We start from the raw sequence: 27,109 nt of genomic DNA on the forward strand, positions 1-27,109 counted from the left end.
GATCATATAAAGTTGATCGTCGGTAAAGCAGATGCCAGACAGATTCATTGGAAGAATCCTAAGGAAATGCAATCCGAAAACAAAGGAAGTAGGTTACAGTACGCTTGTTCGCCCACTGCTTGAATACTGCTCAGCAGTGTGGGATCTGCATCAGACAGGGTTGATAGAAGAGATAGAGAAGATCCAACGGAGAGCAGCGCGCTTCGTTACAGGATAATTAGTAATCGCGAAAGCATTACGGAGATGATAGATAAACTCCAGTGGAAGACTCTGCAGGAGAGACGCTCAGTAGCTCTGTACGGGCTTTTGTTGAAGTTTCGAGAACATACCTTCACCGAAGAGTCAAGCAGTGTATTGCTCCCTCCTACGTATATCTTGCGAAGAGACAATGAGGAAAAAATCAGATATTAGAGCCTATACAGAAGCATACCGACAATCCGTCTTTCCATGAACAATACGAGACTGGAATAGAAGGGAGAACCGATAGAGGTACTCAGGGTACCCTCCGCCACACACCGTCAGGTGGCTTGCGGAGTATGGATGTATATGTAGATGTAGAAATAATATAAGGGAAATGGCGTGGAAATGAACTGTCCGATTTCGTTCCAAATTCTTTTCCAGCCAGGGCATCTGCTCCATCTCCCACGAGCTCGTCGTCGGTGGAACGTCAAACATTAATCTTCCTTCCTTTCTCCCGTCACAGAGTCAACCCATTAGGCCACAAGCAATCGAATTTTGTCTCCCGTCTGACCCTTGAGCTTGTATCAGTAAAGGAGCTATTAGAAATCATACCTGCTTCCTGCCTGAACGCACAATTTTTCAAATTACAAATGGTAAAGTAATGGCAACGGTTGGGTTAATGGCACACCGAAATGTTTAACGGCTACGTCTGATTTGTTCGAAGATTTTCTAAATTTTGCAGCAAAAGAAATATTAGTACTCAAAAGGGTTTGTAATTGTTAAAATACTAGAACCCAACAATTTCAAAATTTTGTGTTACTTTCTCTTAGTACTCCTTTTTCCATACCCAACGATGTTTACAAGAAAACATTAGTTAATAACATATCTAAAGTATAATATTATCGTTTGCATAAACTTCTTGGGAGTCTATATTACAAATTCACTTCTGAAAATAGAACCTCGTAAGAATACTATTTTAAGAATTATAATGTTTGTGGAATATCTAATTGCCATGTATTTTAATATTTTCTAAAAACCTTAAGCCAGTATAGTAGACCGTGCCATAATCAGTCACAGCCGAGTGACAGTAAAGTACAGTTAACTGTATAAGGTCTCTGTTTAGCTTTCAATGAGTAATGATCAGTTGGCTGTATGCAGATCACAGGAGTGGTTAGTTACTGACAACCGTATCAGTAGGTAAAATACTCCTTGCATTATTTAGAGGTTTCAGATCTAGTTTAATGTAATTAGGGAACTTACAATCAGGAGGATGATCATCATAAATGTATTCTTTTCTATTTTAGAAGGGACAACATTTTCCCTGTGTGTTGATAGATTTCTCTATTCACCAAGATGGCAATTTCGATTTATTATGCCATTTCCAACTGATAAGTTGAAAGTGCCTTGTTACGTTGAGAACTGATCTACTCAGATAAGTAGTTAGAATAAGCCCTGATTTATCGAAGATATACTTTGTTATATTTATGTTCATGACCCAGTAATCAATTTTGTAGCGAAATCTGACTTTGGAAAGAAGAAAAAGAGTTAATCACATAGAATGCACTTCAAATAAAAAGGCCAAATTGAAACTGGCATGCATAGCTTGTGTAACTGAACATCAAACAGCGTGAAAACACTCGTAAAGTCCCATCAGAACTAAAGAGTGTGGACGTAGTCAACTTGTAGCCAAACAGTGCAGTGGGATGGTTCCCCTGGGGTGAAACCAAATTACTCAATCAGAAAATTGTTAATTGCTGTTAATATCTTACCAAAACAATTTAATAACGATGTAGTTCAAAAGACAAACTCTGAATGTACTAATTGATTTGAAGGTTGATGGCAGCATGTCATGACCTCACACAAATGCAGGATACTTCTCGATCGATACCCCTGAGATATGCAGTGGGATGATAGAGGCTAGCACGAGTGGGGTGGCTGTAGGAATCTGGAACATTCTATAATAATTAGTACTGGAATACTTTAGTAAATAACTTTTACTTAACTTTGTCCTGCTATTGCACTCCAGGAAAATAAGTAATTACTAACTTTCTCGAATACAAATGACTCATTAACAAACATTAACTGGATTATACAACAAGCAAGATAACACATTTCTGGTATTACGTGTGTAATACACGCGCGAACTAGAGGTTGCGAACCTAGCGGGCTGAAGGCTATTCTAATCTGACTCCGCTCACGACCTGTAGCTGACTCGGTCGGTGCGATTTGCAAGTCTCCGTCCGTGCCATACGGCGGCGCTGCAAGCACCAGCGAGTCCAGAGAGGTAGCAAGTGCTGGACCGCTATCGATTATCGCAACCTGTAGCGTGGTGTAACGTTAACACCATACTAATAAGTACTACTGATTGCATTAACACCATGCTTCGTGCAAGTTATTCCTTGGAGACATGAAATGCAGTGTAGAAAATCTGCAACAGCAGCACTTCACTTCTGGAAGCAGCGACAAAACCTGCTTTTCAGAACCTGAAAATTGTGAGGGGAAGAGAATGGGATAGTTAACACCATTCATGTGAACATACTGCACATCAGCTGAGCTATTTCAATGCTACAGAATTAGCAGTCATTGGCTAGACAAAGAAATTGCTCAGTACTGGTATAGACAATAGGGTGTCGCAGAAAGTATGCACCCCAGTTACATTCGTAAAGTTTAAGCATTGGTTAAGAAATGCAGAAACTAATAGGGAGTTTGAACTGATGGTCTATACTGGCTTTGAATTAATCAATGATTGAACGTAATTCAGGTGAGCTTCACAATACACATGAAACACGAGACGAAATTCTTGGAATCTCAGAAATACAGATCTTCTATACATGACTTCGAGCAACGCATCAGTAATCTGAAGTTCAGGAGAAAATGACAGAACTGTGTGCTTAATACTCTGCATTCAGTGACTATGACACGGTTTCTATAATCAGCGTCTAACTTACCGCCTGTAATATGTCACCTCTAAATACCAGGTCACATTTGCATTTCATCACAAGTTCTGTACGCAAATGACTGCAAAATAACTATAAGAACACGATACACAAAGGAAATGACTGAAATCGTGGCCGATTAACAATAAATGCAAATAACAAACAATCTTACCCAGTCCCAAACTGCATCCGACACCTCCAGACTCCTGCAAAGCCTTGCCTCGACGGCCCAGAATAAAGTGTACGTTTAAGTTTCTCGAAAGCATGGCCACTCTAACTGCCAAGCTCTCTCATTGGCTGCATGCGTACGGAACTCGTCAGAGGTATACAATCTAACACAGCAATGTTTCAAAGACGTATAACTCAAAGAGATTGCACATACATATCGATACTGACTACAGAATGTTTTTGCGAAAACTTTGCAAAGACTAGCTCACAAGTTCAAGAAACAAAATTGTAGCAAATCTGAAAGTGTCTTTTAACACAAACTTTCGAGGTGCAACTACAGAAATTTCTTAAAGACTACTTAAACTGGGAATACGTTTTTTCTAAATATTTCATGAAAATTAAAAAAGACTTTTTAAAAATTGTAGCTCTTCCTACATCTTTATGAAGTGAGCATCAGTCGCAACGGTTCTTTTAAGAAAACACTAGCCTCGTGTAATTCACGTTTAAATATTCCACGCGAATAATAAGAGAGGATTTTATTCTTTATTCTTGTTTAATCCTTTCGCTCCAGATGGGCGAGGGTGAGTTGGCAGTGAAACAGTACTCCGTTCTTCAGATAAAAGAGTTTAAAAGAACAAAGATGGAACAAAAGTTTTTGAAAAGGATTAATTATATACAGATGGCTTAAAATCGATAAAAGACTCTTTTCATGGATGATATTTAAAACAACTCATAGATAAATGTTGGACATTTAATGGCAATGAGTCTCCTGAGCAGGTTAAAGACAAATACTACAGTGTATTACACAACGCTTCCACTTGATGGGAGGGAGCTGCACTTAGGGGAGGATGGGGAGGGAGTGAAACCCTGAAGTCGGAGAGGGATATTGAGAAGTGGTTTAAAGCTGATAGGAGGGATATATGTCTTGATATAGAACATCGTCAGAGAATGGCAGTCTGTCAAAACTGCGCTGGGAGAAGATACGAAGAGCGTGCAAGAGAAGAATGGGTGACATGTGTTGATATACGTGCGGTGGTGCAACAAAATCTTCGATTAGATGAGAGACAATGAGGTTGTTGTCTTCGATATTACAGGAAGTATATGTGGACGATGAGATCGGAAAAAGAGATGATTTGTTAAAGAATTGTTGTAGTTATGAGCAAGCAGATTAGGAAAGCATGGTGAAGAGCGTGACGGAATTTGGAGGGTTTGATAGACTGTTGTTGGGGCAGATATCCGCTTTGTGTAGGAGAGGGTAGATCGGATAAATGCTTTGTAGTGTTGAAAATGGTTAAGGAACGCAATCCGCCTCTTCGGCCAGTTACTAGTTTTAGTAGTTTAAGTCTACTGTGGGGTTTCAGTTGGGTGGTTAGTAGGTGGGGCTCCTCGTTAGTTTACAATCAAAGGAAATTCCAGGATAATTTAGTCAGTTTGTTTATTGGATAAAACGGTCGTAAATGGTAAGATAAAAGTCATGGCAGCGGAAACTACTAGCATCTCGTCCTATAATTATTGTCTTGGTTTTGAAAGGATTGTTCTTAAGGAGCACAAAGTGAACATGTTGTGATAGATCTGGAGGGAGCGTTGGGATTTCTCAAGAGTAGTTAGTGCAGCGGGCAAGGAATGCAATATTATCGCCATAGAGGAAATGGACAGGAGGGATTAGTTTAAGTATGGCAGCAGTGTAAAGGATATACGCAGTCCGTCCAAAATGTTCCGAGACCGATTTTATTCCTGGCGTACAAGCGACATTAGCACAGTAACTATGGTGGCAACCTCAACTAACTGCTATGGACATAAGATGTGCATTCGACAAGTCAGTTGTGAGCAAACAGTCTTAAGCAATTGAAATGTTGAGTGGCCACAGTGCATCAACGTTGTTATGTCACAAATCACAATGGAGAAGCATATTTAAATCAAATTTTCAACACAGTCTCCAGAATAATTTGAAGAAGAGAACAGAGTGTGCAAAGTTTGTCCCTCACAACTTAACTCTCGACCACAAACTTCGACGGGTGAAGGCCTGCCGCGACTTCATTTTAATGTAAAACGCGTGCAGTTTTTCTGGGAAAAATCAACACGACTGACGATACTTGATGTAATCAATAAGAACCTACCACAAAACGACAAATTGCTGAAATTCACATGATGAGTTAACACTTTAACGATGAAAACGACATTCAAGCTAATGTGATGCGTGAGTTGAACAACATCCGAAAAAATAACGTTTAACGACAGTTTAACTTGGTTCTATGAACTTTCTGTGCGTTCTGTTGAGGTGAAGAGACTATAGAACAGCTGAAGCTTTCAAATGACTATCTTAAGCTTTTCACTTTTTCATTATTCCAGCCTAGAAACTTTTTGGGTTGACGCAGTATACCAAAGGAGAGAGAACAGTGCCGCACGGCACATCTGCAGTAGAATGGAGGGTATGGGAACGAGTACGGTCAACACTGAGAAAAGATACACGGTTAAATAGAATGGCACCAATCACGCGGGCATAGGTAACAGGCCGGCCATGTGGCCGAGCGGTTCTAGGCACTTCAGTCTGGAACCGCGCGACCGCCATGGTCGAAGGTTCGAATCCTGTCTTGGGCATGGATGTGTGAGATGTCCTTAGATTAGTTAGGTTTAAGTAGTACTAAGTTCTAGGGGACTGATGACCTCAGATATTAAGTCCCATAGTGCTCAGAGCCATTTGAAACGTAAGTAACAGGATGTGCGTAGGTCTGGAGTCTGAAGAGGAGACTAGAATGCCATAAACAGTCATAGGTCTTTGATAGGTAAAGCGATATAAAAATGGCAGATTACGGTTACTGTGATACTTGAAATTTCCAGAGTAAAAAGTATTCCTTGAAGTTTCAGGATTGCAGTGGGATGACATCTACTTCTTGTCACGATATTTTGGCTGACAACCATTCAGCCATCTTCAACTTAGTGTTTTGCACTCTAAATTGTTATTTAACATCGGTAGGGGGGCAACAGGGGTGCAGGTGCATTTTGTTAGTGTCAGTTGTCTACATCAGGGACAGGTGTGCACTCAGGGGCAAACCTATTGTTCTGCTCTGATTGACAGGTCATTAACCTATTGTTCTCCTTTGATTGACAAGTCCCTAACCTATTGTGCTGCTAAAAGGATCCTTCCTTTTGATTGACATTGACAGGCACTAAACCTATTGTTCCCCCACCCCCTACCCTCTCCACTCATCTTCCTCCCCCCTCACTGGTACCGGTACACTTTCAGGTCTGAGCCCCTCTCACTCTTATGAGTTTCAATGACTACATAATTAAATTGATCAGTTAATTAACCTCTCCTCAATGGTAAAACTCCTTGTTTTCAACTGTCCCTCCTGGAAATTGGCAGGAAAAAGACTCAGTTGCCCAGTCATTTGGAGGAAACTTGGTTGCCCAGTGTGGAATATTGTTTACACTTTAGAAAATGTATATAATATTATTTAATTATTTACAGCATGTATGGAATATAGTTTATTTATTCAGTTAAAGAATTTGTCCAGAAATCGACTGCTGTGTATGGAATATTGTTTCAACAATTTAGACAATGTGTGGAATACTGTTTATTTAAACAGTTCAGGGATCAAGGCAGTGTATGGAGTATATGAAAATTGGTGGCTCTTTGGTGGAGAGGAAGGGTCTCACAATAGGCAATTTAATGGTACATTGTTTATTTGTAAAAGATTCAGTTTGTGGGAGGTTGGATTTCTCTTGCTAATCATTCTCTGCTGTTTGGAAACATGTAGGTCTTGTGAGAAGCAATTACATGGGGCAAACATGTTGCATAACCTAATGTTTGACACTGTACTCCGAGTGTCTTAACCTAATGTTTGGCCCTTACTCTGCACTTAACATATTGTTCTGTTAAGTGGTTATCCACGTCACCCCCATTTCCTTAAACTATTCTACCGCATTAGATACCAAATTAAGTAACTAGTTATGTCCTCCCACCATTTTCTGGTACACTTTTCGAATTTAATACGCTTTTTAACGCCATTTCTGGTCCATTCTTCTTCGTGACTCACCCCCTTAAACTATTGTACTGCATTTTACATAAAAATTATGCAAATTAACCTTGTGTTCTGCACGTGACCTGCTGTTCTCCTCCATGTAACCCACTCACGCACACCCACCCCTAACTATTGTACTGCTTACACCACGTTGATATAAAAAATTAATGCAAATTAATTAAATCAACATTCTTCTCATGTATGGGGTAGTTGTTTTGATTAGCAGCATCCTATTGGTCGGTGAAATCGATAGAATATAGTTTAATCAAAAGATCACTAATAAAAAACACATCCTGCCACCCAATGCCCGACTCTGCACGCGCCCCATAAATGCACCATGAGCTGTTCTGGGAAGCACTGTAACAGATTTCTATAGCGCTGGACCCGTAGTTCTGCGTCATCGCCCCAGCAGTGATGCCTAGGTGAGCATGTATTTCGACAGGAATTTCTCAGATGTCAAATATGAAAGGGATGCCACCGCCTCATACTCGCGGGACCCAAACGGACACCTGTGCGTGGCTCGGTAGCTGACATTTGCTTCGTTACTTTGCAGGGGCCGCCAGTGCACCCCAACTCCTGGGGGTGCGTGCGGAGATGGCGGTGATGGCGTCGAGTGTTGGGTGGTGGGATGTATTTTTTTATTAGCGAACTTCTGTTTAAACTATATTCCATCGATTTCACCGACCAATAGGAGGCTGCGAATTAAAATAACCACCCTATACATGAGAAGAATATTGATTTAATTAATTTGCATTAATTTTTATATCAACATGGTGTTAGCGGTACAATAGTTAAGGAGAGGGTGTGCGTGAGTGGGTGACATGGAGCAGAACAGCAGGTCAAGTGCAGTACACTAGGTTAATTTTCATAATTTTATGTAAAATGCAGTACAATAGTTTAAGTGAGTGGGTGACAAAGAAGAATGCGCCAGAACTGGCGTTAAAAAGCATGTGAAATTCGAAAAGTGTACCAGAAAATCTTGGGAGGATATAACTAATTACTTAATTTGGTATCGGAGGCGGTACAGTAGTTTTTAGGAAATGAGGGTGACATAGAAAACCACTTAACAGTACTATACGTTAAGTGCTGACAAAAGACCAAACATTAGGTTAAGACACCCAGAGTTCAATGCTGAACATTACGTCATGCAACATGTTTGCCCCATGTATTTGCTTCTTACAAGACCTACTACATGTTTCAAAACAGCAGATAATGATGAGCAAGAGAAATCCAACCCCCACAAACCGAACCTTTTATAAATAAAGAATATACCCTTGAATTTCCTTTTATAAGATCCTTCCTCTCCACCAAAGAGCCTCCTATTTTCATATTCTCCATACACTGCCTTGATCCCTAAATTGTTTAAATAAACAGTATTCCACACATTGTCTAAATTGTTGAAACAATATTCCATACACAGCAGTCGATTTCTGGACAAATTCTTTAACTAAATAAATAAACTATATTCCACACATATCATAAATAATTAAATAATATTGGGTACATTTTCTAAGTTTAAACAATATTCCACCGAATTCCCTCCAAATGACTGATCAACTAAGTCTTTTTCCTACCAGTTTCCAGGAGGGAGGGTGGTAAAGGAGGGGGTTTACCAGAGGGGGGGAGGTTAATTAATTGATCAATTTAATTAAGTAGTCAATTAAATTGATAAGAGTGAGAGGGGCTCTTCCTTAACTCAGACCTGAAAGTGTACCTGTAGCAGTGAAAAAATGGTTCAAATGGCTCTAAGCGCTATGGGACTTCACTTCTGAGGTCATCAGTCCCCTAGACCTTAGAACTACTTAAACCTAACTAACCTAAGTACATCACATGCATCCATACCCGAGGCAACCTGCGACCATAGCGGTTGCGCAGTTCCAGACTGTAGTGCCTCGAAATGCTCGGCTACCACAGCCATCTATACCAGCGAGGGGAGAGGGTTCCTGAGTGGTGCGAGGTGTGGTGATGGAAGGAAGGGGTGGGGGAACAATAGGTTAAGTGCCTGTCAATCAAAAGGGAAGATCCTTTTAGCAGAAAAATAGGTTAAGGATGTGTCAACCAAAGGAGAACAATAGGTTAATGACCTGTCAATCAAAGGAGAACAATAAGTTTTGCCTGAGTGCATACCTGCCCATGATGTAGGCAACCGCACTAACGAAATGCACAAGCACACCTGTTGCCTGCCTACTGGCGTCCCTACCTGTATACAAAAAAAATTGCGTGAAGAAGTATGCTCTAAGACACCTGCTACATGAGCTATCTATTTATGCGCCCTCATTGATTATTTCTCCATCCATAGCTCGCAGACCATGTGTAATGAGATACTACATAGTCAAAATTAAAATGTCAGTCCCTGTCCCACGCCCTATCGAGTTGAAAGCCGCCATAACGATTAATAAGACCCAGTGTTAAAGGTATCTCCACCGATTCCTTAATAATTGAATCCCAGAAGGACCTGGTCGAGGTCAAGATTTTCGAGGCAGAATAATCCATGGAATGTGATGTAGAGATACAGTGCTCAAGTGCTGAGCCGTGGCTGATTTACTGGGCTGCCAAAGGCGAGTATGGCGATCATGTTCCACGCATCTTTCACGCACTGTGCTCATTGTTTCACCAATATAGGCTTTGCCACACTGGCAAGGTATTCTGTAGATTCCAACCTCTCGCAATCACAGATCGACCTTAGCCGAACCGAGAAGGGCACACGTCTTTGTAGGTGAGCGGAAGATTATTTTGACTTGTTGTTTTTTTTAGAGTCTGCCTAATTTTGTCGAAATATTGCCGACGTACGGGACGCACGGTCTGAAATTAAACCGTTCCTTCTACTCTTAATCGAGTAGGTGGTCGCGTTTCTTCTTCCTTAAAGTTGTGCTGATCTGATGTGGAGAATATCTATTATCTTTGAACAGTGATTTTAAGTGTTGCAGTCCTTTTGCAAGACTGTCTTCATCAGTCACAACATGTGCCAGGTGAAGCAACGTTCAAAGGATGCCCATAGTTTGTGATGGGTAGTGACAGCTTGTCACCTGCAAATACAGATCTGTATCTGTGGGCTGACGGTAAACGGAACGTGCCAATGATCCATGCACTTTCCGTCTGAACAAGACGTCCAGAAACGGCAGAACGAACCCCTTCTCCACTCCCATTGTAAATTTGATATTCTCGGTGATACAATTCAGATGCTGCAAAAATCATGAGATCTTCTGTGGGGAATTGTTCACATCATATTCGCAACTCCAATGACGTTATTAACAGACTGGAGTCACTTCGAATCAAAGAGTAAGCCTTGATGTCGTCTCACTCTTCACTAGGTCCCTCTCATGCCTTCATTGTCACTCATCAGATATAAGCTCAAAGCTGATATAACAGCACTGTTTCATCATGCCCGTTACTCAACCTAATTTTTATTCAAAAATGAATATTTTGAGCAAACCGACGGTGTTACCATGGGTACTCCTCTCTCCCCTCTGGTAGAAAATTTTTTTATGGAATACTTGGATAGGAGGACACTTGATTAAGCAGAACTTAAATCAAACGTCTTCTGGCAATATGTGGATATAACTTTTGTAGTGAGGTCCCATGATGATGAAGAACTGCCACTCTTTTTGCAGCATCTGAATTCTATCACCGAGGACACCAAATTTACGATGGAAGCGGAGAAGGGCGACTGTGCGCCATTTCTGGACGTCTTGGTTAGACGGAAAGTGCATGGATCATTGGGATATTCCGTATACCATAAGCCCACACATATAGACCTGTATTTGCAGGCGTCTAGCTGCCACAACCAATCACAAACTATGGGCGACATTCGAACGTTGGTTCACCGGGCACGTGTTGTGTCTGATGGAGACAGCCTTGTAAAGGAGCTGAAACACCTAAACTCAGCGCTCAAATGTAACAGAAATTTTTCACATCAGATCAGCACACCTTTAAGGAAGAAGACACGCGACCATCCACGCGATCAAGAGGAGAAGGAGCGGTTCAAGTCCGGGGCGTTCCTCCCATACGTCGACAATATTTCGTCGAAATGAGGCAGACTCTTGAGAAAATATGAAGGCAAAGTAATCGTCCTCTCTCCTACAAAGACGTGTGCTCTTCTCGGGTCGGCAAAGGACGACCTGGAAATCTTGTCCACGATGAAATCCCTCTGAGATTGAATTACAAAGGAATCGATGGAAATATCTTTAGCGCAAGAACTTGTGAATCGTGATGGCGGCTTTCAACTATAAAAGGAGTGGTATCTAACGATGTTTTTAATTTCTTCGGAAATGAAACATTTTACGACCAATGACACGTCTAGCGACATTTAATTTTATTAATTTTTACATCTGAATTTTAGCTCCGTGAGTGCACATTCCGACAGAGAGCACGCATGTAGGATCTCATTACACACGTGCCTGCACGCCATGGATGGAGCAATATTCGAAGAGGGCGCGTAACTCGACAGATGTCCCTCATGCAGGGGCTGTCTTTGCCCATGCGTCTTCTCGCTAATTTTTTGTGGAAGAGTAGCGATGTGAACTAGTAATCTCCAGTGCAAAACAACCACCTGAATGGTTGTCAGCCGAAATATCGTGGCAAGAAGTCGACGTTATCCAGCTGCAATCCAGGAACATAATGATTTACGGTTATTAATCTGATAGAATAGGATATCGGTTAAGTGCAGGAGTTAGTCAGCAGAAGAAAAATTCGGACTGAAGTCACAACCACATTGGTTTGTAGGTAGGACTGGTTGGGATAGTCATCGATTCGTTGAGAGACGATGGATTCAAAGACCTTGCTAAACAATGAGGTGAGGCTGATGGGGTGGTAGGAGGAGCCTTCACTAGGGGGCTTATAAGGCTTTAGCAAAAGTTGCGTTCTGGATGTGTCTCATGGTTCAGGATAATAGCCTGTGCAGAGGGTAGTGTTATAAAGAGTCTCAAACGTGGCTAGGAAGGAAGAAGGACATTATTTTATATGTCTAAACTTATGCTGTCGTGTTGGGAACAGTGTTGCGTATCTTGTGAAGTACTTATTTAATGTTGAGCTTGGTGAATGGTGTGTTCAGTTCTGTCTGTGCTTTGTTTTCCAACTGCTGGGTTCATAGACAATGGTGGCATTCATATTAATAGAATCTTCCGTCGGTTCTTCATAGAACAACATTACAATAAATGAAAGGCACCAGTTTGCTTTTGTTCTACAATATTACTTTTATTGTTAACCGGTTTTCGGCTTACAAGGCCATCTTCAGACATTTACTGAGTATTATCACCAAAGAAGTTATTTATGTACTGTTCAGTTTTTACGTTTTCTTTGCAAAGATATTACTTACTGTATGTTTCTACTTCAGTCCAGATGTGTTACTTCTCTTCCAATGTTGTTTGCCAACATTTAACTTCTTTGGTGATAATACTCAGTAAATGTCTGAAGATTGCCTTGTAAGCCGGAAATCGGTTAACAATAAAAGTAATATTGTAGAACAAAAGCAAACTGGTGCCTTTCATTTATTAATGGTCAGATTGTTGTACCGAAATATTGAGAAACCCCACATGTTCAAGAAGCTCAGGATATAAAAAAATCATTCAAGGTCTTAAAGTTATTTTTCCAAAGAAAATTCCGCACTGGCTGTATCAATGATTTTTAGTAAATCTGCGACCGGTTTCGCACCACTTATCGGTTCATTCTCAGGCAATCTGTACAAATATATATATATATATATATATATATATATATATATATATATATATATATATATAATAAGAGCTCATATAAACTCCTCGATCCCCCAACTGGCCGGCCGAAGTGGCCGTGCGGTTAAAGGCGCTGCAGTCTGGAACCGCAAGACCGCTACGGTCGCAGGTTCGAATCCTGCCTCGGGCATGGATGTTTGTGATGTCCTTAGGTTAGTTAGGTTTAACTAGTTCTAAGTTCTAGGGGACTAATGACCTCAGCAGTTGAGTCCCATAGTGCTCAGAGCCATTTGAACCATTTTTGATCCCCCAACTCTGAGATATAAACTGAACTTTTAAACAACCAGTTTTTTGAAAGAGACAAGAAAGTACTCACATACGCTATTTATAAAATGGTAACGTTGAACATTGCCCTGTAGCCAATCCACACCATTCACGTCCAATATACCGTCGTCTGGTGAAAGCGGTAGTTAAAATTTAAAAATCTTTTTGAAAAATTTTTTAAATAATGATGGGAGCGGCAACACCTAGAAAATAAAAATAAAATACTATGCTGATAAAACTCCTCTAAACACGAACGTCGAAGAGCGCAAACCTTAGCATGAACAAACAGCGGAATTAGGGCCCTAATTCCGCAATTGGGAGCGGGACGGAGCGCGTGAGACGCGTGTCTTCACGTCAGACGATCGAGGTATATGGACGTATGTGTCAGCCTTTCTTCGGTATTAACTTGGTGTTCGACACACTCGGTGTCTAACATCTATCTTTCAATGTTTGAGACTGAGGGGTGATGTGCTGAAGGCACACACAGAGGTCGAGAAGCGTCCAGCTGCAGCTTAGCGTTGTTCCGGTGCGGTTATTTTGAGCCGGATGCTGTAGCCGGGCTGTTCTAGGCGCTTCAGTCTCGGAACCGCGCTCCTGCTGCGGTCACAGGTTCGAATCCTGCCTCGGTCATGGATTTGTGTGATGTCTTTAGGTTAGTTACTTTTGAGTAGTTCTAAGTCTAGGGGACTGATGACTTCAGATGTTAAATGCTTAGAGCCATTTGGACCATTTTTGGTTATTTTGAATGTGTCACATTTAGCCTTTGCGCTGCTTTCTGTTCTGCTCAGCTCCCAATTTGCGTAATTATTCAGCAACACAAGTTGTTTTTTTATTTATATTAGAGAGATTTCACTACTGGAATTGTGAATCAATCCTCCCCAGTTTAGTAACATTTGCGATCTGCTCAGACTTATATTACTCGTTTGATTTATCCTGCACCAGTCTTCCCCATGAAACTCAGGTGCCTTCAGCACATATGAAGACAACCAATAGCTCCAAGTGATTTCATACTGCTAACTGATGTCAATAAATTCTGTGTAATTGTACAACCATAAATTTCTAATTGCATTGAGCAATTAAATACTCGTATTTTAATTGAGTATGAAATGGTTTAGTGTCATCTCTTCTTCCTTGCAACTAACTGACGAGGCGACTCGATAATTAGCATATATAGTCAGTACATTTCTACATTTCTAAACCGTGGTCTTGCTGTGACGGTGTTTTCACTTGTAAAACAAATGCTATTATTAGCAATACTCCTAATTGGAAGGAGATTGCTATAATGATTTCATTTTGGATAACTGATCGTCACTTGAAGAGAACAGAGGAACTGAAGTAATCCTTCATTGCCAGTGTGTTTTATGGTGTTATTTTGCAGCTTGACACTTGCCACTGCCAAACCCGGACCACTCACCCACACGTCACGTATAAAGTACCGAACAGGGAACTTAGCTACGCTCAGGGCCTCTCCAGGGTCCTCATGCCTTTTGGAAACACTGTTCGTATTTCCGACTTAGAGAAGCCACCACTTGACGTGACCCCATTCAAGTCTTCCGGCCACGGGAACATGGCTGTCCTTTCCCGTAATCCTGACTTTGTGAGCGCACTGTCCACAGGCCTGCCGCCAGCTACTTCCGCGTAACACCAACAGAGGAGAAATTCTGCTCTCACGTTCCATACTTAACAGACCTTGTGCGTTTTCACAGGAAAGTTACACATAATACTACAACAATCAATTAATGTGCAGAGCACCCATGAGTTTATGCATTAGACGAGAAAAGAAAACTTCCTTCAAGGCATTTAAGGTCAGAAATCTTACGAGGGTTGCGGCCAGTTCCCAGTGTTATAAAATTACTATATAAAGTAAACATCGAAGGAAACCAAAAAGAAATTTGGAAAAGGAATTAAATTTTATCGAGAACAAATGATAACTTTAAGGTTTGGTGATGCTATTGTAATTCTGCAAGAGATGGCAAGGAACTTGTGAAGATAAGTTGAATGGAGTGCATGGTGCCTTGAAAAGAGATTTATAGCACGAACATACGAAAAAATAGAACAAGGGTAACTGTATGTAATCGAATTGAATCTGGCAATGCTGAAAGAATTAATTTAGTAAGTGAGACTCTATCTGGTTAGCAAAATTACTGAAGATGGCTTAAGTAAGGATACTTATTGACAGTAGAAAGAAAACCGTTATCGAAAAAGGGAAATCATAAATGTTGCCTTGTATGAGATAGAAACATGGACTACACACAGCGCACACAAGAGAAAAACAGAAGTTTTGGAACTGCTGAAGGTTATATGAATACACAGAGTAAATAATAAAGAATACTGTATCGTATTGGGGAGGAGAGAGCTTTATGACGTAACTTTATCATAAGAAGAGGTACTTTGAAGCAGCACATCCTGAAGGACCAAGGAATATTGAATTTAATTTCGTAATGGAGGCAAGCATGGGTATAAACACTATAGATGTCCGCCCGCGGTAGCTGAGTGGTATAATTCCCTTTTTATTTTGTTTCTTATTGATGGTAATTACACATAATTGTTTTTCGCCTGGAGGGCGGCCTATGTGATCTCAACAAATATATAAAAATAAATAAATAAATAAATTAGTATGATACATGATCTGAAAACGAAAAAAAAGTGGTCAGCGTGACAGACTGTCAATTCTAAGGGCCCGGGTTCAGTTCCTGGCTGGGTCGGAGATTTTCTCGGCTCAGGGACTGGGTGTTGTGTTGTCCTAATCATCATTATTTCATCCCCATCGACGCGCACGCGTCGCTGAAGTGGCGTGAAATCGAAAGACTTGCAGCCGGCGAACGGTCTACCCGACGGGAGGCCCTAGTCACACGACATTTACATTTAACACTATAGATCGAGACCAAGGCTTGGCTGCAGTTGGTAGGTTCAGCTGAATGTGGATTGCACTAGTAATGCCTGGACTAAAATTCTTGTACTGAATATGATAGCATGGTGAATTGCATCAAACTAGTTTTTGTACTTATTTTCGTTTGATTATTTATTTCTGTACTAGCTGAGTACCAAGCATTGCCGGGGTAAATATTTACTCCAGACTTATACTAGTTAATCTCCACCTTCCCCCTCTATCTGTCAATCTCCTCATCCACACATCTTTCTATCTTCACTTTCCCCCTATCTCTGTCCATCTCACTCTCCTTGTCTCTCTGTCCATCCCCTCCTCTTCCCTTTCTCTGTCCATTTTCTCCTCGCCCTCTCTCTGTCCATCTCCTCGTGCCCACTCTCCATCTTCTCCTGTTTCCTTTCTGTGTCCACCTCCTCCTGTTTCTTACCTCTGCCCATTTCCTCCTTCCCTCTCTCTGTCCTTTTCTTCCTCCTCCATCTCTGTGTCCATCTCTTCCGTTTACCTCTCTGCGTACATCTCCTCCTCTTCCCTTTTGTCCATTTCCCTCCCTGCCTCTCTCTGTCCATCACATCTTCCCCCCATATCTGTGTCCATGTCCTCCTTCCCCCTCTCTGTCTGTCTGACTCCTCCTACCCCCTTCTTTCTTCACGTTATCTCATCTACTCCACTAGGAGTTTGCTGGTTCTTACCCCTACAGTTATTATTTCCAGATAGTAAGTAGTATGAATACCAAATTTGGCCGTTATCGGTGCAGAAAATTAGAAGGACCCTTCTACCCACCATTGGCACTTGTCACATATATTTCACAGATATTTAACATATTCCGCATGTATTTATATACACTGTTCACCTGTACCTCTAGCGAGTTTCGCCCTGCAGTTTCGTTTTCACGCAGCTCAATGTTTATGGCGCCATATCTCCTGACCTATGTGTCGTACAATGATATCACTTTGTAGGCACATTCAGCCGCATATTGAAATACAATAAGAAATATTTTGTGAGTAGAGTTTATAGCAAAGAATTAATAAATTTAAATGTCAAGCATGATAGAGCAGTTTTCTGTCTATCTCAGAGTGTAGGAAATCATATCTCCTGAACTAAGAATTTTACAGTGGTAAAATTCTGCAGGTACATTCATTCATTGGTATATATGAATACTGTCCGCAAAATGTGTCGCGAATACAGATAGTAGTGAGAAAGGGCGACAGTTTTCCTGCTTGAACGGCAAAAATGTAGTGAGCGATATACTTCTCTCTTTCACCATTTTGTGGGGGTTGTTAGCGAGAAAATGTTTCGTAAAAGTTTGACATTATGCTTGAAATTTATTGTAAGTCACTAATTCCTCTCATTCTCAAATACTGGATGAATAGAGTATGATTATTCGCTTGTTATGGGCTACACGTCTCTTTCACCACCATCCCCGCCCCTTTTGATAGGTAGGTGATTCCCACCGCCACAGAAATTCTTTCCAGACAGTAAGCGATAAGCGTACCCAGTTTAATTGATGTCGATCCTGTGGTTTAGGAGGATGTGTGGAACATACATACATAAATACGTACATACATTTTTATAATATGTATCGATTTATTAAAAACATTGCCTTGCTATCTGAAATTGGTTGCATTCTACGGTATGCATTCAGAAAAGTAGCGTCTTAAAGCAGTTTCATTACTCAATCAGTTTACAGTTAGCGGTACTTGAGAAAGAAAGAAAGGAGAAAATTTAAATACAAAGGAATGAAAAAAAATTTATCTGAAACCAAACTCTAAGAATCGAACTAGGTAATATAAAATGAGCTACGTCGGTCAGTTCATATCCAAGCAGGGAAGTGATCATACTGTTAGTACTAAATACAGCATGCTCTCCTTCTACACCTTCCTGCGACCACACCTAAAATCACGATCTTCGGACCACAACAGCAACAGCAGTTACGCTTCTGACTACAGCTAACAACGCATGTGAAGAAACCAGGACTGCAAAGGAAAGGATAATCTGCATAGTCCTTTTCGCCCTTAGCTGTTGATGTTTCCCTTAGTTCAACAACCAGCAAACGACATCGCTACTACATGTAGCATATACAGGGTGTTTCAAAAATGACCGGTATATTTGAAACGGCAATAAAAACTAAACGAGCAGTGATAGAAATACACCGTTTGTTGCAATATGCTTGGGACAACAGTACATTTTCAGGCGGACAAACTTTCGACAGATGAACGTGCTGGAAAGGTAGGGCGACCGCGTACGGCAACCACAGAGGGCAACGCGCAGCTAGTGCAGCAGGTGATCCAACAGCGGCCTCGGGTTTCCGTTCGCCGTGTTGCAGCTGCGGTCCAAATGACGCCAACGTCCACGTATCGTCTCATGCGCCAGAGTTTACACCTCTATCCATACAAAATTCAAACACGGCAACCCCTCAGCGCCGCTACCATTGCTGCACGAGACACATTCGCTAACGATATAGTGCACAGGATTGATGACGGCGATATGCATGTGGGCAGCATTTGGTTTACTGACGAAGCTTATTTTTACCTGGACGGCTTCGTCAATAAACAGAACTGGCGCATATGGGGAACCGAAAAGCCCCATGTTGCAGTCCCATCGTCCCTGCATCCTCAAAAAGTACTGGTCTGGGCCGCCATTTCTTCCAAAGGAATCATTGGCCCACTTTTCAGATCCGAAACGATTACTGCATCACGCTATCTGGACATTCTTCGTGAATTTGTGGCGGTACAAACTACCTTAGACGACACTGCGAACACCTCGTGGTTTATGCAAGATGGTGCCCGGCCACATCGCACGGCCGACGTCTTTAATTTCCTGAATGAATATTTCGATGATCGTGTGATTGCTTTGGGCTATCCGAAACATACAGGAGGCGGCGTGGATTGGCCTCCCTATTCGCCAGACATGAACCCCTGTGACTTCTTTCTGTGGGGACACGTGAAAGACCAGGTGTACCGCCAGAATCCAGAAACAATTGAACAGCTGAAGCAGTACATCTCATCTGCATGTGAAGCCATTCCGCCAGACACGTTGTCAAAGGTTTCGGGTAATTTCATTCAGAGACTACGCCATATTATTGCTACGCATGGTGGATATGTGGAAAATATCGTACTATAGAGTTTCCCAGACCGCAGCGCCATCTGTTGTTGAAAATTGTAACTACTGTAATTTCGAAAGTTTGTCCGCCTGAAAATGTACTGTTGTCCCAAGCATATTGCAACCAACGGCGTATTTCTATCGCTGCTCGTTTAGTTTTTATTGCCGTTTCAAACATGCCGGTCATTTTTGAAACACCCTGTACGATCTACTAATGCAGCCTCGCCCATAAAATGTTTGTGAAAGATTGAGTAATAGACCATAAACTTAATATGTATGCTGTAACATTAAATTTTCGATTATGTATATGTTAAGAAAATTTTATGGCTTCTTTATAAACTTTATCCTCGTATTGCTGGAAATAGAAAAGGAATTTTACTCACATTCTCCTTTATATCCACAATGACAAGACTTTAAAATAATATCTATGGAATTTGATTAAAAATCAGGTTAATAACTCCGAAGCATTACAATAGAAACTCAGGAGTGTGTGGCGGTCTGACCATTCACAAAAAATGTTAATGATCTTACCTACTAAAGGCATTTCATTATAATTCAGAGCTGGAAAATGATATTGGTTAAAATCCTAAATTCTTATGACATATGTCATCCCCTACTGAGGCAATGATTAGTGTCGCTGTTACACTGAACGTTGAACAGTGTTTCAAACATGTTGTGAGGAGTTTAATCGAAAGAGCGGATTTCTTTGATTGGTAGATTGGGTATTCTTCATTTGTGAGATAAATTTAAATAATGAAGCACGATTTAGAATCTCTATACTCGGAGAGCCAGACTATTGTCATGGCACTACTTTCCGTCGGCGAGTGGAAACCAAATTATAGGCTGAAATACAAGTTGCAGTCGCTTTTTTGGTAAAGTTTTTCAGTTCTGTGCAAGAATTACTGAAGGGTATTTATCTGTGATTACAATTATTCCAACAGTAAACATAAAATTAGAAAATATTGTCATTGCAATGTGGACACAATATCATTAATCGCCCCTAATCATTTCAATCAAATAAAATTAACTTCTAATACACGCAAATTAAATTATGATGCCATCTAATGCAACGTTCATGTTAGCCATTGAAAGGCATTAAGTTATCCAATACAAGTAATGTCACACACGAACAGGAAAACGGCACTCATCTTGTTACCTTTTGCATTCATTTGCTGTAATAGAAGCCGTTCTATTCGCCGTGGCGCTTGCAGCCGACACAAACAAGTGTAATCGACATTATCTTATTATCGGCCTGAGTTAATAAGCACCTGTCGTTACGAAACCGACGGCCAACACTTCCTTCGCCTGTCATAACTTCTACGTTCTCTTCGTCAACATCTTTTAACTTTGAAGGAAATTCAACGGTTATTCAAACTTGTAATGCGTCCATTTCTGTTTAGTCTATTCCCTCGTGTAGTACCCAAGTAGTGTACAACTCTGAATCTGTCACACGATCTCTGCACTAGGGTCACAGTGACCTTGAATTGTTTGCTGGAGAAATTGCCTGAATATAGAGTATTTTATAATGAAATTGGACTCTCATAGAGTAAATTAATTTTATGTCACCTCTGACACGTACTTTCTCAATCAATATTAGTATTGATACATCCAAAATTTGAGGCTAAAAAATCTGCCATGGAAGACTTTCAGTAATGAAACTTGGAAAGTGATCTGGATATAATGACTTTGTTTGCAGTTTAATTGGGTGTAGATGCTATTCACATAATAAAATGCAAATGGCTCTGAGCACTATGGGACTTCACATTTGAGATCATCAGTCCCCTAGAACTTAGAACTACTTAAACCTAACTAACCTAAGGACATCACACACATCCATGCCCGACGCATGATTCGAACCTGCGACCGTAGCAGTCGCGCGGTTCCGGACTGAAGCGCCTAGAACCGCTCGGCCACCGCGGCCGGCTAATAAATGGCACATATTACACAAATATTTAGAGATGTTCAAAGTTATTCGAAAATGGATTCATTCATTATTTCAGCACTCCTTGAATATGGATTAAACTGTTACAGGCTACTGGCAGACCTCTTCTATTAGGGACAGCTGTGTTACAACAATGATCATTCTTAACTTGCCCAACTGTATTTCGTTCCTTGCTATCTGAAATTCGGCAGACTAATCAGTTTCACCATTGTCCATAAGTGCTGCAGGAACATCAGCTTCAGAATCGTTTACATTCGGCGACAGAATAGTTACACGGTGTGCCCTCAAGGGTCACAATGACCGTTCAAAAATATTTCCGTCAAATTAATGAAACAACAGCGGCTCACAACTTCGAACGTCCATCATCTACCAGGTCTCACTCAATACTGAATTTACGTTAGTATCAGCGCTCTACCCGTGTGTAGGTGCGCATGCACATTAACAAACAAAAATCTCCATGGAGACAGTGACCCTGGTGTACGCTTCTAGGGTTAAGTAATTGGTCTCTAGACGTCCAGCTTTTTTCTAAAATCAGGCTGTCACATTCTGTCCCTTTCACTTCATTCACCTTCGTCCACCATAGTGACGCAATTTGATAGTTCAACCGCTCTCGCGAGACACAAAACATCGATGATCTGATTCTTAGAGGTCAGTTACACCAGATGATGACTGACACATACAAATTATAATTCTTAAGTACCCCGAATAGATTTTAGTAACTAGGCGTCCATAACGAATGACATTACATAACCAGAAGCACTTAGGTTCACAAAGCAAGGAAACACCTAGAGTGGAATCTGGATCAGAGCGATCGGGTTCTCAAAGAGTGTCTGGTTTGTCCGGTCCACTACGATCGTCACAGAAAAGTGTGGAAGCATACACGTACAAATGTACGTCTCAGACATACGATTGCGCGGTTACAGCAAGGAAGTGGCCGACACGTGTTCTTGTCTGATAATCGGAGGACACTTATCGCCATCGAGGGCGAATTGTGGATTGTATAGCAGCGGGACAGGTTCCTCCAGCTTGTCGTTCCGCCCTACAGACAACATTTCGGGGACGGTTCTGCCCTCCAAGACGACAACTACACGAGTGCTAGGCTCTTACTTCGTGAAAACCTTTCTCCAGTAGGCGGAACTATCTGAATGGACTTGTCTGCAGTTTCTGCTGACATGAATCCTATGAAGCATGTTTGAGATCAGTTGAAAGTGGTAGTACTTCGTTACAGGAACCCTCCTCACACACTGAATTACCTCAGGACGGCCATTGTCATAGAAAAGACCAAGATACAGTAGAGTGGCAACGTCAGTACTATCTTCCGGCCAGCGTGTCAACGAGGATCCAAGCATTTCGCAAAGAAATGGGTGGAGTAACATAGTACTTAATGTTACCCATCATCACATTCCTGTCAAACAGAGTGCTTTTATTGATTTTACTGATTTAGTTTTATTTCAGGGTGAAGCAATTTTTTAGTCTTCCTAGGCTTATTGGCTAACGCAAGAAAGATTGGTCGCGATGAAAGCAGAGGTACCTGGTCAAAACCTTTGAGTTGGAAGTAATTTTCATCACTATATCAGGCTTTGCACCAATGTCCAAGGTTAAATCTAAACTTCTCCTTAATACACCCCATAGTGACTCTTGTCCAGCTTACACACAAAAAATAAATGTTTTATTTAAACATACATATTTCAGATGTTTGTTAAAGTCTCTGCGTAAAATGTGTTTGAAGGAAGGCATTTAACAGTATTAAATACGATCCATCTCTCTCTTTGGAACACTAATACCAGCTGCTCATCTGGTGCTTCTACATCCATATCTACACAATAAATCTATAATTCACACTGTAGTACATGGCAGAGGGTTCTTCGAACCATCTTCATACTATTTAGGAAATAACAGTGCCTGTGTTATTAAGAAGTACGATGCAGTGTTCTGTCGGACATGCATTCCTGTGCGAAGGAACATTGCATCTTACTTCTTAATAAACCAGGCGGTGCTATTTTGCATTTATTAGCCAATAGCAGTCCCTTGACTTTCAATAAATATGTCCTTCCTGAACGGCAATACACGTAACATACGTGACATGTGGACGAAGACATACAGGAGTTCGGCTGTTGTCGTGATTCGTGCTCGAATGGCCGAAACGGTTAAGGCCACGATTCGCGAAAAGCAGAAAATCTCGGATCGAGTCCCGGTCCGGCATATTTTCATTGTCCTCATTCCAATATACAGCAGAAGTTGGTTCATATTCGCAACCCCGAATACATTTCCTGTGTTCATACTATTTCTCTACCGTTCCACTCTCGAACAGGGCGTCGAAAAAATGAACACTTAAATCTTTCCGTATGAGCTCTGATTTCTCTTCTATTACAGTGATCATTTATCCGTATGTAGGATGGCGACAACAAATTACATACTTTCGCTTTCACAGGAGAAAGTTGGTGATCGAAATCTCGTGAAAATATCTCATAACAACGAAAAACGCCTTTGTTTTGATGACTGCCACCCCAACTCACTTATCATACCCGTGACACACTCTCCCCTTCTTCACGATAATACACAACTAGCTGCCCATTTTTGGATTTTTTCAATATCCTCAGTCAGTCCTGTCTGGTAAGGATTCTGTACCACACAGCAATACTCTAGCAGAGAACGGATAACTGTAGTGCAGGCAGTCGTCTCCTTAGTAGACCTGTTGTATCATCTAAGTGTTCTGCCAATGAAACGCAATCTTTGGTTTGCCTTCCTCGCAACGTTATATACGTGATCTCTCCAATTTCAGTTGTCCGTAATCGTAATTTCTTGATATTTCGCTGAATCGATAGCCTTTTAGATTCGTGTCATTTATCGTGTAAACGAAATTTAACGGATTTCTTTTCATACTCATATGGAGAACCTCACACTTAACCTTATTCACAGAGAAGTGCCAGTTTCTGTACTTATAGATAACGTGTCCAAGTAATTTTCCAGTTGGTTTTCATCATCTGATGACTTTACTTGACGGTAAATGACAGCATCATCTGTAAACAATCTAAGATGGCTGCTCATAATGTCTCCTAAATCGTTTATATAGATTACGAATAGCAGAGGGACTATAGCAATTACTTGGTGAACACCACACATCAATTATGTTTATTCGATGATTTTTCATCGGTTATTATGTACTGTTACCTTTCTGGCAGGAAATCACCAATTCAGTCGCACAACTGAATCGATACTCAACAGGCACGCAGTTTGATTGGAAGTCTATTTTGAGGAACGGTGTCAAAAATCTTCTGGAAATCAAGAAGTTTGGAATCATTTGGAGATACCCTCTTCACATCTCTCATTAATTCGTGTGAATAAAGAGCTAGTTGCGTGTTGAAATAACGATATTGTTCAACTGGTACTATTGAAATAGAGTAAGCCATGTACGAGCATCATTTTACATTCCTCCTCTCATGCAGTGCTGATTTATAACAACGTAACCATTGAACTGTAAGGGCCTGCTCGTCAGAGGAGACAGCAGGACGACAATGGTAAAACACATCCACGACAAACCTCGTCCAGGTCAGAGATGAAGGTTTCTAGCATTGTCCCAAAGGCTTACTACCTGAGAAAATGACTTCCATACGTGTAGTTAAAGCTACACTTGTGGTAGAATAGGATGAAATACACTGACGGAGAAAATCGTAGCATCAAGAAGGAGTTGTGGGACTAAAAGAAAGTTGGCAAGCGTGTTTCTACATCTAAAAGATGACGTCTGCTCAAATTTCGCGCCAGTCGCATAAGAGTGGCGCTAGTAGCGCCACTATGAGAATGCAAATCGGGTTTGCTTTAAATACACGCCATAACGGTCGTGAGCGTCAATTACGTTTGAGATTGGACGTAGTAAGGTGATGTTAGTCAGGAATGCCTTTAAGGCGATAAGGACGGAATTAATGACAACTCATTGAGTTTTAACGAGGTCGTGTAATGGGGCTACGAGAAACAGGTTGTTCCTTCTGTGATAATGCAGAAAGAATTGGCAAGAACGTAGCCACTGTAGATCATTGCAGGCAGCAGTGGTCACAAGAATGTAAGGTCGTTAGAAGGCTCCGGACGGCCACTCAGCGCTACCGAGAAGGAAAACCATCGTGTTCGGCATATAGGTATAGCGCATTGTACTCTGTCTACAACAGCAATTTGAGCAGCGGTTGTTACCACAGTGACACATCGAACTGTTGCAAATCAGTTAGTTCAAGGAAAGCTCCGAGCCAGACGCCCTGTAGCGTGTATTCCACAGGACTCAAACCACCACCATTTGCGACTCCAGTTGTGTCAAGCGAGAGCTCATTGGAGGGTAGGGTGGACCTCAACTGTGTTTTTTGATGAAAGCTGGTTCCGTCTCGCTGCCATTGGTGGTCGTGTGTTGGTTAGGAGGCCAGGTGAGCTCCTTCAACCAAACTGTTTACGACCTAAGCATACTGGACACCCACCTGAAGTTATGGTTCAAATGGCTCTGAGCACTATGGGATTTAACATCTATGGTCATCAGTCCCCTAGAACTTAGAACTATTAAACCTAACTACCGAGCGAGGTGGCGCAGTGGCTAGCACACTGGACTCGCATTCAGGAGGACGACGGTTCAATCCCGCGTACGGCCATCCTGATTTAGGTTGTCCGTGATTTCCCTAAATCACTCCAGGCAAATGCCGGGATGGTTCCTTTGAAAGGGCACGGCCGACTTCCTTCTCCATCCTTCCCTAATCCGATGAGACCGATGACCTCGCTGTTTGGTCTCTTCCCCCAAACCAACCAACCAACCTAACTAACCTAAGGACATCACACAACACCCAGCCATCACGAGGGAAGTTATGGCCTGCTGTGCAATTTCGTATGACATCAGGAGCCCTCTCGTGGTTATTCCACTCACCCTGACTACAAAATTATACGTCAGTCTGGTGGTTTGGCCTGTTGTGCTGTCATTCACGAACAGCATTCCAGGGGCTGCAGTCCAGCAAGATAACGCTCGCCCACATACCACTGTTTTAGCCGAATATGCTCTACAGAGTGTCAACATATTGCCTTGGCCTTCTCGATCACCAGATCTGCCCCAGCCGAGCACTTACGTGACATCATCGAACTACAACTTCACCGACATCCGCAAACAGCATTAACCGTCCCTGTATTGGCCTATCAAGTGCAACAGGCATGGAACTACAGCCCACAAACTGACATTCGGCACCTGGACAATATAATACATGCACGCCTAAGTATGTTACCTAGACAAACGTATTCTCGAAATTTCATTACTCTACATTAACTATTTTTTACTGTTGCGATTTTCTTTCCATCGGTATATATCTCAGAGATAAAACAATAAAGATACGAGATTCACTGTCACAACATTAATAAGCTCATAGTCATTGAGTCGGAGCAGAACACAAGCATAGATTGCTGAAAATCTGTTTGGTGGAAAATAGGGCACCTGAAGTCAAGTGGAAGATCAAGGTGCAAGTTGGAAATCACAAGTGAAATCTTCATGACCAACAGAAGATCTTATACTAAGAACAGAGTTCTACGAGGTACTGTTGTCGTGGCGACACAGTCTAGTGATTTGTCGGTTATATCGTGTTATGCTTATCTGAAAACGTAATAGTGGTGTGTACGCAAGAAGACATGGGTTTTAACTGGCTAAAAAGCCACTGATTTCACGAAAAGTAGAAGAAACTGATGTTTCCCTTATAAAAAATGTGGTAAGTGTGTTGGAACGTAACAGCGTGCACTTTGTTCCTCAATATATAAAATGTTATTTGTGACACTTGAGTCACAGTACGGAACTTAGTTGTAACGTGTTGAAAATTTTCAACTCATTGAATACTTCGCGAAGAACAGTCGCATGTTGTACCGAGCCTGTG

Source organism: Schistocerca piceifrons, chromosome X, assembly GCF_021461385.2.
Source record: "Schistocerca piceifrons isolate TAMUIC-IGC-003096 chromosome X, iqSchPice1.1, whole genome shotgun sequence".
NCBI lineage: Eukaryota > Metazoa > Arthropoda > Insecta > Orthoptera > Acrididae > Schistocerca > Schistocerca piceifrons.